At 46.7% G+C, this 11174-nt stretch overlaps 1 long non-coding RNA gene across 1 annotated transcript; it reads right to left on the reverse strand.

Annotated features, from left to right (window-relative positions):
* Positions 1-1175: 1175 nt before the first annotated feature.
* LOC132523653 (uncharacterized) lies at positions 1176-11090 on the reverse strand. The gene is made up of 3 exons (XR_009541603.1): positions 10991-11090; positions 3948-4048; positions 1176-1724 (listed from the first exon to the last, which is right to left on the reverse strand). It is a non-coding gene; the product is annotated as an uncharacterized LOC132523653 (long non-coding RNA).
* Positions 11091-11174: the final 84 nt, after the last annotated feature.

The raw sequence follows: 11174 nt of genomic DNA on the forward strand, positions 1-11174 counted from the left end.
TGACCTTCTCCTCAGTTTTGATTAATTTTCTGGAGTGGCTTCACAGAAATCTGGAATATATTTACATGCATCTACTAGTTTATTAAAGGATATGATAAAGGATACAGATGAACAGCCAGATGAAGAGACACATAGGGTAAGGTCTGGGGGGGTCCCGAGCACAGGAGCTTCTGACCCTGTGGATTTGGGGTGCATCATCCTCCCAGTACACAGATGTGTTCACCAACCTGGAAACTCTTGTATGGAGTTTTGTATGGAGGCGTCCTCACATAGGCATGATGGATCATTGATTCCATTTCCAGCCCTTCTCTCTTCCCGAGAGAATGGGGAGCAGGGCTGAAAATTCCAAGCTCTAATCATGGTGCCAAAATACAAAATTCAACTGGGGAAATTTGAAAATCTAATTGACTCTATTCAATGATTCGTGAATCAGGCAGCATCCCATCTAGGAAATCCCATCTAGGAAATAGAAAGTATAGGTGTGTGTCTCCTCCACAAGAGGAGACACACACCTGTACAGTGAGCCTCTCAGCCCCTGCTGATCTGTCCATCCCACACAGAGCCACTCACAATGTTTACTGACCAAACAGATGAACTGACTGACACTCTGACTGTACGTCCCCCTCTTCAGTGGCATTTGGAGAGCAATTCTGCACAGCCACTGCCCCTCGAAGTTCCAGGGCTCGCCAAGCTTCTACACTGAAAACTGAACTCATCACTCTCCCCACTAAACTTCCCTCCCTCCTCCATTCCCCATCTCAGCCAAGGGGTCACCCTCAACCCCTTCATCATTCAGAAAAGATTCTCTGTGCAGCTACTGTATTCCAGGCCTGTGCTAGGCACAAGGGAGGAAGCAGTGACACAGGGGAGGTGAAGTCCCTGCCCTCTAAGACTTCAGCATGGTTCTCAACACTGTCAGCTAGGATCCCCCCACGCCCTTTAATAAATATTTTGAATATCCTCCGCTTTAAATTCATGGATATTATAACCTACTTATACATGTAATGAAAAGACAAAATCAATATAATATAATGAATATAAAAGGGAAATAAAAGGAGCATTAGAATAAAATGTGTTTCAATCTCTAAATGCTTAGGCCTAATACACCAGAGACGTAATAAAGTAGTCACGTGCTTGCACCTACTTAGGACAAAGAAATCTGGATTTAAGGGATGTAAGACGATATTCAGGCAATACTTTATTTTTGGCATTTGAAAGTAAGAGCTTCAAAAGTAGAGTTTTGGGCTTCCCTGGTGGAGCAGTGGTTGAGAGTCCACCTGCCAATGCAGGGGACACGGGTTCGTGCCCCGGTCCGGGAAGATCCCACATGCCGCGGAGCGGCTAGGCCCGTGAGCCATGGCTGCTGAGCCTGCGCATCCAGAGCCTGTGCTCCGCAACGGGAGAGGCCACAGCAGTGAGAGGCCCGCGTACCGCAAAAAAAAAAAAAAAAAAAGTAGACTTTTGTATACCATGAAACACGGCGACCGCGACATCAACACATGCAGACGGATCCAGGTGTGTCGTATGGGGACTCATCCCATGGTCAAGCAAAATCCTCAAACAATTAGATTTGCCAGCAGGTATCTGGGTGAATTTCTTCTTTCTCTATCATGAGTCATGTTGCCATTACAGGTGTGATTTTCCAAAATGGTGATAAGTCCTTGCTAAAGCTCTTGAGCAAAGCAAAACTTGGTCTTCCCTTGATTTACACAGTAGTTGCGTTCCTGGAAAAGTCAGCATATGTTAAAACCACGCCAAAAAAAAATTGAGTTTATTTGTAAAATTACTAGTTTCCAAGCTCGGTTAATTACAGGGTGTGTTACCTACAGGAGCATTTGGTTGGACGTCTTAAAGTCCTGTGGGACAAGAAACATTCTCCGCTGGGCAGGACTGTCGCTACATTGCAGGAGAGCCAGCATCCCCAGGCCCCTGTCCACCACATGGAAATAGCACCCTCCTGTCACTGCATCCACTGAAATATCCCATACAGTTCAAAGCATCCCTTGGGAAGCATTATCCCTTCCATGAAGAACATTGGTCTAGAGGGTCAATATTCAAACAGTTGATCCCAACCCAGTGTAACACGTGCGGCAATACAGATTCCAGGGTCTGTGGGTGCTCCAAACCTGGGGTATCTCAGGAACTGGGGGTTCAAAGTGGACAGATCACTATAAGCAGACAAGACCTAAGGGAGGCCAATTTTTAGACAGAAAGAAGGGAAGGCAAAGGGGTGCCAGGCAGAAGGGACACCATAAGCCAAGGCCTGGAGATGAATGACAATCCATGAGGTATGTGGGAAATGCAAGGGTTAGAGCCCAAAGGGCCAGGTGGTGAGAGGCTGGAGGAAGAGGCAGGGTCCAGACCCTCCCACACCTATCACAGGAAGCAGCATGGACTCTGTCCTGGGAGGTAATGGGGAACCATCTCACATACGATGCATTTACTCATAAGTGCATTATTTTTTTAAGGGACTCTGCTCAAAAGATTTGTCCCCCTGAGGCCTGTTTTGGGAGTAGTATCTTACTTCTCCAGAAGTAAAGCCTGGAAATGCAAACCAGGGATGCTGATCGAATCAAATTGACCTGATCTATTCCTATTTGCTTACACTGTGGGGCCTGGCTTTGCTCGATCTGCCCAAGTCTATAGGTTAAGTTCAGAGAAGCTACATAAACAGTGACAAGCCTTCCCTGAAAGCAGATCATGACTCCCAGCACAGCCCTTCCCCTAGAGAAATCCAGCCTGTGGGCTGCGCAGTTAATGGCATGGGCTTTTGAAAGCCAATTCCCACAGTCCCCACAGTGGACAGAGGAGCTGAAAGGAACGATCCCCAGGCAAACCTGGTCCCCAGTCTCACCCCACAGAGGGTTCTGAAGATTTTATGATTAATATGACACCTTATAACATCTTAAAAAATGCTTGAGCAAGCAGAAGCTAACATATTGGCAAAACACCTGTTGAATCCCCCATTTTTCTGGATTAATCAAAAAGATGCAGGGAAATGAACTAAATCAGAATCCTCCCTACACAGACTTCCAAATAATCCTCCAAACACAGAAATGAATATTCAATGATTCAGGGCCTGCCTTTGAGGAATGCACAGGCAGCTGGGGAGCTGTACAGATAGTTCTAGGAGACAGTTTATGTTAGGGTGATGGGGCTTGGCGGGGGGTGAGGTGTTCCCAGACAGATTCCTTTGTTCTTTTTGTGTAAATCATGATCCCAGGGCCTCTTTACGGTCACAAAAACCCCCAGCTCACCAGGGCTCTCCAAGAGGTCTTCCAGAACCATCTTTCTGTGTGATTTAGCCCTCCTCCCAGTGACGGTGAAAGCCACCTGACTTCAAAAAGTATGGAATCTAAGGCATTTGAGCATCATTTTTACCCCACAGGCAACACTCTCACCTCCCTCTCTGATGCTGAAAGCTTGGAAGGGACCATAAAGTTTATTTCACAGCTGAAGAAATTGATGCTCGGAGAGGGACAATGACTTGCCCAAGGTCACAGTGAGCAAGCAGGGATTGGAAACCCAAGCCCAGGCTTACCACTTACATGCAAGACCTCACGTAAATATGTTTATGAAAGTCCTCCTTCCCAGGGCAGTGACTAATCAAACCGTCTCTAAGAGGGAGTTGTTCATACACTCACAAAATGAATGTTCTAGGCCCACGTTCAGTGCTGAAGCCACTGACCATGTGTGGCTATTAAGCACTTGAAATGTGGCAAGTTCAAACTGAGAAGGGTGTGAAATGCACACCTGGTTCCAAAGGCTTAGACTGAACAAAAGAATGTAAAATATCCCCTTAGTAATTTGTTATATTGATTACTTGTTGAAATAACAATGTTTTAGATATATCTGGTTAAATAAAAATATTATTAAAATGAACTTCATCTGTTTCCTCCTTCTTTTTTCACTTTTTTTTGGCTACTAGAAAGTTTAACATTACGTACATGGATCGCACTCTATTTCCATTGGACAGAGCTTCTACAGGCATTGAGGATATAGCAGAGCACAGAACAGACAAAAATCATGCCCTCCTGGAGTTTATCCCCTGAGGGAGGAGAGAGACAACAAATGAATAAGTGAAATAAGTGCTATAGAAAAATGAAGCAGGGAAGTGGGGGAGGGGTAGAGAAGGGAGGAGGGGTTGACATTTAAAATAGGATGATCAAGAAAAGGCTTCCTTTACATTAGCCTTCAGGAAAATGCAAATCAAAACCATGAGGTACCACTTCATCACCCCCCTCTAGGATGTCTGTAATCACAAAGACAGGTAATAACAAGTGTTGGAGAAGATGTGGGAAATTGGAATCCCGATAACACTGCTGGTGGGAATGTAAAATGGTGCAGCCACTTTGGAAAACAGTCTGGCATTTTCTTAGAAGGTTAAACAGAGTTACCATATGACCCAGCAATTCCCTCCTAGGTATCTACCCAAGAGAAATGAAAACACATGTCCACACAAAAACTTGTACATGCATGTTCATAGGAGCATTATTCCTAATAGCCAAAAAGTGAAACAGCCCAAATGTTCACTAATTGATGAGTGGATATATAAATTGTAGTGTCTCCATACAATGGAATATTATTCAACCCTAAAAAGGAATGAGGTACAGAAACATGCTACAACATGGATGAATCTTGAAAACATTAAGCTTAGTGAAGGAATTCAATCACAATAGAGCATATGTCTGATTCCATTTAATGGAATTCTAATTCCTTGAAATGTCCATAATAAGCAAATACATGAAGACAGAAAGTAGATTGGTGGGAGGGTTGAGCAAACTGGGGAGAAATGGGGAGTGCCTGCTAATAGGTCTGGGGTTTCTGCTTGGAGTGATGAAAAATGTTCTGTAGCTGATCATGGTGAAGGTTGCACAACTCTGTAAATACGCTAAAACCCACTGAATTTGTATACTGAATTGTAATGGGTGAATTGCATGGCATATGAATTATATTAATAAAACTGTTATTAAAAAAAAGAAAACAAAGACTTCACTGAGAAGTGATATTTGAGCAGACATTTGAGTGAATTAATTGGCTATTTGCGGGAAGGACATTCCAGGCAGAGGGAACAGCAAGTGCAAAGGCCCTGAGGAAAGAGCAGGCTTTTTCAAGGAACAGGCTAGAGCAGAATGAGAGGGAGAGAAGAAGGAGTTGAGTCAGAGGGATGGGGCAGCAGATCATGTAGGGTCTTCCAAGCCATGGGAAGGACTTTGGCTTCTCTGCTGAATAAGATAAGTCACTGGTGGCTTTAGAGCAAAGAGGGATCAGTGTGGCTGCCGTGTTGAGAATAGCCTTCAGGGGTCATTTGCAGAAACAATGAGAAAGCTGTTATATTGTCTGAACATTTCAGTTGAACTAACATGATGTATATGTGTGTGTTATTGGTTTGAACCCCCTAGAACAGGGAGGGGTTGGCAAATTGCAACCCGGGGGTCAAATCTGGCCCACCATCTATTTTTGGACAGCCTGTGAACTAAGAATTGCTTTTACATTTTTTTAAAATCAGAAGAATAATACTTTGTGAGACATGAAAATCATATGAAATTCAAATTTCAGTGTCCATAAGTAAAGTTTTACTGGAACACTTCCAGGCCCATTTGTGTGTATAGATGCTTTCACAGCAGAGGTGAGTAGATGCAACAGGGACAAGTCCTGAAAAAATGATATATTTGAAAACAAAAAATATTTAGTGAGAAAAGTGGCATTGTTTTACAGTCAGCCCTCCTCTGCGGAACCCGTGGATATGGAGGGCCGACTATGGGACTCAGATTTTGGTATGAGGGCAGGTCCTGGAAGCAATCTTCCACAGATCCTGAGAAACCACTGTACATGTTTGTAAATATCTTTAAAGTCTGGCTTGGACTTCCCTGGTGGTGCAGTGGTTAAGAATCCGCCTGCCAATGCAGGGGACATGCGTTTGAGCCCTGCTCCGGGAAGATCCCACATGCCACAGAGCAACTAAGCCTATGCGCCACAACTACTGAGCCTGTGCTCTAGAGCCCGTGAGTCACAACTACTGAGCCCATGTGCCACAACTACTGAAGCCCGCGCGCCTAGAGCCTGTGCTCCGCAACAAGAGAAGCTGCCTCAATGAGAAGCCTGCGCACCGCAACGAAGAGTAGCCCCCCGCTCCCTGCAACTGGAGAGAGCCCGTGCGCAGCAACAAAGACCCAATGCAGCCAAAAAATAAACTAATTAATTTTAAAAAAAGAAAAGTTACTTATAAGTATTTTTAAAAAAAGTCTGGCTTAACAGAAGACAGCTGCATTCTCATATCTGATTCTTCCTTCAACCTGTGGCAATACTACACATGTAAATTCTGGAAAACTCCCGGAAAACTCCCCTCTGTGCTTGGGAGAAAATGAGAGTGAAAAACAAAAATAATGTCCTAGTATTATTATGAAAATAATAATAGTGCTGATCTCACAGACCCTCTGAAAAGGTCCCAGGGACCACACTTTGAGAGCTGCTCCCGTGGAGGCAGCAGGGACTTTACCCGGAAGCCACACTCCAGAGGCACTTCTGCAAGTGCTTAAATTGTCTTAATGCCATTTCAGCAGAGGGTCTGTTCATTAGCAACCTGATGGCCAAAATAATTGTCCATCAGTCAAACAGGCAGTGTTCCAGATGTGCGATGTGCTGTCCATGTGCCTCTGCTCTTGCTCCGCAAGGCATAAGAATCTAGTGAGCTCCAATGGGCTCTAGGTCTTAGGAATCCGTCTGGTCTGGGGTTCAAGCTGCTGAGTGAGGATGCCATCGCCTGACCCTGAATTGAAGCTTGTTCCTCAAATATTGTTGCTTCTGCCTTGGACTTAATCTTTTCAAGAAGGAAACTTTTTGGAACACCCAGGACATATATCTGGGCCTTCATTGAGCTCACAGAGGAGGTCATATAACTCGAGGACCTGCTTGCTAATCAGTGATGGTCCGTGGCACAGAATTCAGGCTAAAACTGGCTTGCATTGCCTCAGCGCCCCCTGCTAGTAGCAAGGTACGCTCATCTACCACTCATTACTGGAGATTACTGAGATCTACAGCAACACTGAACCCAGTTGCGATGAACTAGCTTAGTCGTGTCATGATGTAATCTACCACAGTAATCCAGGAGAGAGGTGAGGGGGACTTGGACCACAAGATAGTGATAGAGTGCTACAGAGTGGTTGGATTCTAGACATAACAGGCTGTGCTAATGAACCAAGTGTGGAGTGTGAGGAGAAGAGAGGAACCGAGGATGCCTCCAAGGATTTTAAAGGCACTTGAAAGGATGGATGGGGCAGCCTGCAGGAGAAACAGGTTTGTGAGGGAGACTGACCCCTCCCCCCCTCAACCGGACAGTCACCATCAGGTTGGGGTCTCATTCTAGGCCATCCGGGAACTTCCCACATCCAGAGTAGCTTCTGGGGAAGGGTCTAGAACAGGTCAAAAGAGGTGGTTCATGAAGGGAGAAGGTGGGTTCATTCTGTTTGCTCTGTATGAAAGGGCTTGGTCAGAAATCCCCTGGTGGTCCGGTGGTTAGGACTCTGTGCTTCCACTGCAGGGGGTAACAGGTTCAATCCCTGGTCCAGGAACTAAGATCCCGCATGCCATGCAATGCGGCCACAAAAAAAAAAAAAAAAAAAAAAGAAAGGGCTTGGTCACTCAGTCCTCCAGGAGGAAAATCTATTCCAAGTCAGAACATTTGGGGAGCTACTTGAATCAATGTGTAAACAGGTCCAGAAAATGTATTCTTTTAAAGAATGTTGATTCAATATTTACTAAGACCTTGTCCTAGAGCCTGGGGATAGAACCAATTAAAACGTGGTGCCAGCCCTCCTGAATCTTAGTATTCAAGAGGAAATAATTTCCCTCCTTCAAAAAAGATAGCCCCAGGCTATGTATTCATTCATCCACCAAATATTCATGAAGAATCTACTACATGTAAAGTGCTGGAGATACAGGAAAGTTACAAGACAAGCTGTTCAGTGCTAGAATATAGGCCAGATTTAAAAAAGGGGTTGTGAGGTGTCTTGTGTGTATGCGATGAGGTTGACCAAGGAACAGCTCACAGAATATAAACAGCAGCTGTATCAGGGGAGCGGCCAAGATGAGTGCTCTCTAAGCAAAGATAAGACTTCAGGAGGAATGAGGTTTAAATTGCCCCTAAGATAGAGAAGACTCAGATGAGCCAAGATAGCTAGCAGGTCCTACTAGGAGGTGGTGTGAAGCTGATATAAAGTTAGAGGTAGGTTAGCAAAAGATATGAGTGTAGGACAAGAGAGTGACTCACTGGGCACATGGGGCTGCTAGAGGGAAGATTTACTGTAGATATTCCCGCCCAGGCCTTGGGCCCAGAACACCTTATCTCTGCCATCAAGATCCACTTAGATTCTAAGTCCTAGACTAACAACTTGCAGATCAATGACATTTCAACACAAAGAATAGCTAGTCAATGAGGAAGGACCTTGAAAAGAAGGAAAGAAATCAATGTTTTATTATATTTACCGACCCTTTAACTCCTATCAAGTTTACTCCTTGGGCATTTTGTAGTATTTATCCCTCCTGTTTTTCTTCCAAATTTTGCAAAGTGCCAGGAATCCCCAAACTACCCCTTGTTGCTACCTTCTGATGTTACATCATTTACAAAGACTGCAACTGCCTAGGAGTTGGCCCCCTTTAAACAGCGGTAACCATATGTTCCCCTGCCCCTAGACAGTGTGATCAAGACAGCCAGGACCGGCCTTCCCTGGTGGCGCAGTGGTTGAGAGTCCGCCTGCCGATGCAGGGGACACGTGTTCGTGCCCCGGTCCGGGAAGATACCACATGCCGCGGAGCAGCTGGGCCCGTGAGCCGTGGACGCTGAGCCTGCGCGTCCAGAGCCTGTGCTCCGCAACAGGAGAGGCCACAGCAGTGAGAGGCCCGCGTACCACAAAAACAAAAACAAGACAGCCAGGACCCAGATTTAAATCACCAGCTGCATGCCCTTGGGCAAGTCACCTTTTCTGAGATTATTTCTTCATCTGTGAAATGGGATAATAATGCTAAACTCTACAGACTTAAGAGGTGTTCATGGAATAATTATATTCAGTAAATGTAAAGCATCCAACACAATCCTGGGCGCAGAGTAGGTAATCAATGCTTCTTTCTTCTCCCTCTGTCCACTCTCCCCTCAACAAACACATACACTGTCTTTTTCACACTCAACAGCTGGAAGCAGCAGAAGCACGATTTGGAATCAGAGAAGGAGGTGAGAGTCACGCTTTGCCCCTTCCCAGCTGGATGGCATTGGGCAGGTCACTTTGCCTCTCTGAGCTGGGGGTTTCTCATCTGTAACTTGTATGCCATGCCCTCTTCACAGCATTGTTGTAATAGCTCAAGAGAGACAGGGCCTCACTTAGGGCAATGGCAATAGCTATCACAAAGGATTTGCTAAGGGAATACTCTAGCCAGGTTGTTGCTTCTGTTTATCATCTGTGAGAGGAGGGACTCCCAGAACTGAAAATACAGCCCTCTTTGTAGAAGTTCTGGCTTTTCTGCCAGGAACACCTGACATACAAATGAGTAGCATGTTAGCAACTGTAAAGGAATGTAACAGAGCAGGATATGAGTACACAGAATTCTGGCCAATTCACAGGCAATGGGGAATCTAAGATGTTTGTTAATAGTGATTGTGTGGTTTGGAGAAGGTTTCAGTTTCCCCAACTCTAATAATGGGAGAAAGACGAATTGCAGATGGAATCTTATAAAGGCCTGTCTCTGCTCTAAAATTCCACATTCTCTGAATCTGCCTTGTTTCCCACAGCTGTCCGCTATAAATGTCCAATATAAATGAAGGATGGTGAGGCAGTCTCTGAAGGCTGGTCAGCAATCCCCTGGGCTTCTGAATTGTTTCCTGCCCGTCTGATAGCAATTGATTATGCCTCTGATGACTCTTGCAATATCATCAGGGAGCCTTGTCTGTTTAGCTGATGGCTGCTATTCTCACCAGAGGGTGGCAAAATAATGTCGGAAAACCCCAACCAGGAACCTCAGGTATAAAAGGAAAATGTAAAAACACCAGGGATCATCTGCCAAACTTGGACCCCTGCTCCTCTTGGAACCCCCAACCTTCAGCCAAAGCAACGATTCTCAAAGCATGGTCCTGGTTCCAGCAGCATCAGCATCACCTGGGAACCTGTTGGCCCCCCACATGCTTGGCCACCCAGACTTAAACCGGAAGCTCTGGGGGTGGAGCCTACCAAGTGATTCTGATGCACTGCTCTCAGTGGTTAAAGAAACAAATCACCTATTTTAAAGCATAAAGTCTTGGTCTTCTCATCAGAGTCCAGGTGTGAGCTGAGCCAGTGCTGGAGTCCAGCTCAGGTTCTGCTACCTCCCCGCTGTGGAACTCTGGGCAAGTTAGTAAACCGCTCTCAGCCTCAGTTTCTTCACCTGTAAAATGGAGGTAATACCTATAGCATCAGCGGTCCTGGGGTGATAAATAACAAATGTGTGAGCTGGACCCTTCAAAGGTAGTTAGCGGTGGCTCCATTTGCTGCAATGGATGGCATCTGTTTAAAAGCCCCGCAAAACTTCCTGGCATTTGTCACAGTAAGTCTCTGGACACAGTAAGTCTTTTAAATCCTCTCAAGTCTCACGTATCCAAGGGCTCAAAGAAAGGCAAGCAAGTCCCGTCCTCCTCCCTGAGGGACCCAGGGGGTCTGAGATACTCTGACCAGGCCGTGGTCAAAGACCAGATCAGCCTCCTCGGGCCTGGCCCGGGAGGGGCCTTAGAAGTCATCTCGATCGACCCCCTGCTTTTCCGCGGAGGAACGGGGCCCAAGGTCGCGCGGTGAGACGCTGGCAGAGCTGGGCCCCAGGCTGGATCCCCGCGCTCACAGTTCAGGGCTCTCCCCCTGCTCCTCACTGACGCCCCGCGCCCCAGCTCAAGGGGAGCCAAGATCACCCAGTCGCCCCCACTGCACCCCTCGAATGGATCTGCTCAGGCCCCGCACCCTCACACCCGCGCCACCTGGGCTCCCGGCGGCCGGAAGTTCCTGGGTCCATCCAGCCGACGCGGGCGCGGGCGCCAGACGGGCCAGGCAGCGCCTCCCGCGGCCAGGCCGCCCCCTGGCGGGCCCGGGGCGCTCGGCAGCTGGGAGCCGGGTGCCCGCCCTCTCCCCGCCGTGGGGCGGAGTCGCCACGCTTGGGGTCCG

Source organism: Lagenorhynchus albirostris, chromosome 1 (assembly GCF_949774975.1).
Source record: "Lagenorhynchus albirostris chromosome 1, mLagAlb1.1, whole genome shotgun sequence".
In the NCBI taxonomy this organism is placed as follows: Eukaryota; Metazoa; Chordata; class Mammalia; order Artiodactyla; family Delphinidae; genus Lagenorhynchus; species Lagenorhynchus albirostris.